General features: G+C 42.3%; 1 pseudogene; it reads right to left on the bottom strand.

Annotated features, from left to right (window-relative positions):
- Positions 1-446: 446 nt before the first annotated feature.
- On the bottom strand, positions 447-1820 carry LOC102870483 (annotated as a pseudogene).
- Between the last annotated feature and the right edge of the window lie 496 nt (positions 1821-2316).

Below are 2316 nucleotides of genomic sequence, written 5' to 3'. Positions count from 1 at the left end.
TTACAGTTATTTAATTATCAATTAAATTGTCACGAAAGCAGATTGTCACATCTTTCTCCTGCAGAGCAGTTAGTGAGTTTGAACTACCAACCATATGGTTAGCAGCTGACCAAACTGCGCCACCAAACCTCCTAAATAAAACATATTTTCTTTTAAATGTAATTTTTAAAGAGTTCTGAAAATAAGTGGTGGGAAAGGATGCTTGGAAAAGAAAGAGACTGATTAGGTCAGGGGTTGGGGCAGAGGAGACACCACAAGAAGCAATGTATAACAAGCTGTACACATCCGTGGTAGATCCAAAATACATATCTGATGAGATTAACTTGAGTTTCCTACTCAACAGAATGACCCACAAACTTCTAAATCAAAGTTTTAATCAACTGAAAAAATTGAATATTTTATGAGAAGGATTGAGAGTAAATGGCCAGTAGTGACTTCCCTGGATACTACTCTTGCATTTCAAATTCCTGTTTCAGACTTTTCAAGTAAGCATGCACATTCCCAAAGACATGATTTTGGCCAAATACACCAGGACCCCAGTTGCACACCAGCCATCGCGCTGCCCACAGAAGCTGCAGTTACAGATTCTATGGCAAGGTGGGCAGTGCCAGTTAGGATCCAGCAGGGCATCCTTGGCTTCTTCACCATAACAGTTTTGGAGGCAGGGACCACAGAACTGGCCTCAAACATCCCAATACTCTGGGTTTCTCCAATATGTTTTGGCATCAATGGTTTTCTGGCGACACTGATGACAGGTAGATCCCAGAGAACAGTTATATATCTTCTCACAAGTTTTCCAGTTCTTCCTCTGTAACTTCTTCCACAGGGAGGATTACATGAAGGAGGTTCATGGCCCTGGGTGACGATTTCTGGGCATGTCATCAACATTCATGTAGCCATCCATGACCTTCCTCTTTCTCACCAACAAGTACTTGTCCTCTTCCTCGTCCTCCTCTGTGGGCGCAGCACGAATCCATGACCTTGACCTGATAATAGAGCATGCCCTCTATTCAGAGTTTCTCCTGGAGGCAACACCTGGGAATGTGCGCCATCGGAGTGTCTTTGATTGTGAACCTGTTACCTGCAGGGAATGTCTTCCAGAGAATGAACCAGGGAAGCTTTCTAATTCTGCCATTAGTTTTGCAAGCATTGCTTTGTTTTGCTTTATATTTAAAGCCCTTTTAATCCATGTCTTTTTCATCTTCTTAATCAGAGCTGGCATCAGTGGGAGAATTCTCAGAGAACAGCGGCACTTCGGCCTTTTCCTTGGCTGCTGTCCTGGTGTTTCGTGTTGGAAATGTCATTGCTACTCGCAGGGTTCCTGAGCGTTGCATTGACTTCGGATCCTGCAGCCTCCCTTTTCTGCCCATAGCCTCAATCCATCTTGTATCTCACTCTCTGAAAAACCATAAAATGATTCATTGTCAGAGTTGGCAAGGAAAATACTGGCCAGTTCTTTACTGACATCTGGCCTTGATTTGGGTTGCTCTAAAAATCCACAATGGTCTAACACATCTTGAACCTCACTTTCTGAGAAGCCGCAGAAAAGATTCATTATCAGAGTCCTCATAAAAAACATTTGCGAGTTCTTCACCAATATCTGATAAGAATTTAGGTTTTGTGTTTGCAAAATTATCAGAAGCAAAGCTGTCACAACTGTCATCAGAGGATGATGCCATTTCCATGGAAATTAACTTCACATATCTGAATTTGTTGAAGTTCTGAACTCTTGAGATTCTTTTGTTTCTGGTTTCCATTACAGCAGAAACTAGCTTTCCATTCAGAGCATCATCTTGCCACGCTACCCAGTGAGTGTCCATGCTGACAGCGAGGGCTAGGTTGGCAAAGCACCCAGAACCCGGAGACAAGAGCGGCCTCACGCTCTGATGTCCCACGAAGCTGCAGGGGCTGGAGCCAAAAACTTCCTATTCTTATGGACTGTGCACACCAGTGACCCCAACTCTTACTCTATCCCTGGCTTCCATGAGGAGATTTCACTAATAACTCATTTCTGCATTATTAAAATATTTTCTAAATATGCAAAATAAAATAGATTTCTCTAAGTATTTTATAATCAGCTTATCCTCTTAATAGGACATCAAAGAATCCTGATGGAGAACATATTTTCATCTGGAATTCAGGATGTGAAATTTCATTTTGACCCAAGCTTCCCTTCCTCCACATCCTGGTTTCAAAATTAAAGAGAGAAATCTGAGACTTGGATAGGTTAGTCATTCAAGATCTCTCTGAGTTTCCAGACAGATATTTTCTACAATGATTCAACAACCCCTCCCCAGAGTGAGGGAGCAGATATGC

Source organism: Elephantulus edwardii, unplaced genomic scaffold (genome assembly GCF_000299155.1).
Source record: "Elephantulus edwardii isolate Elephantulus edwardi_28Jun2011 unplaced genomic scaffold, EleEdw1.0 scaffold00209, whole genome shotgun sequence".
In the NCBI taxonomy this organism is placed as follows: Eukaryota; Metazoa; Chordata; class Mammalia; order Macroscelidea; family Macroscelididae; genus Elephantulus; species Elephantulus edwardii.
Note: the sequence above shows the minus strand (reverse complement) of the source record. Positions and strands in the feature narration are given on the sequence as shown.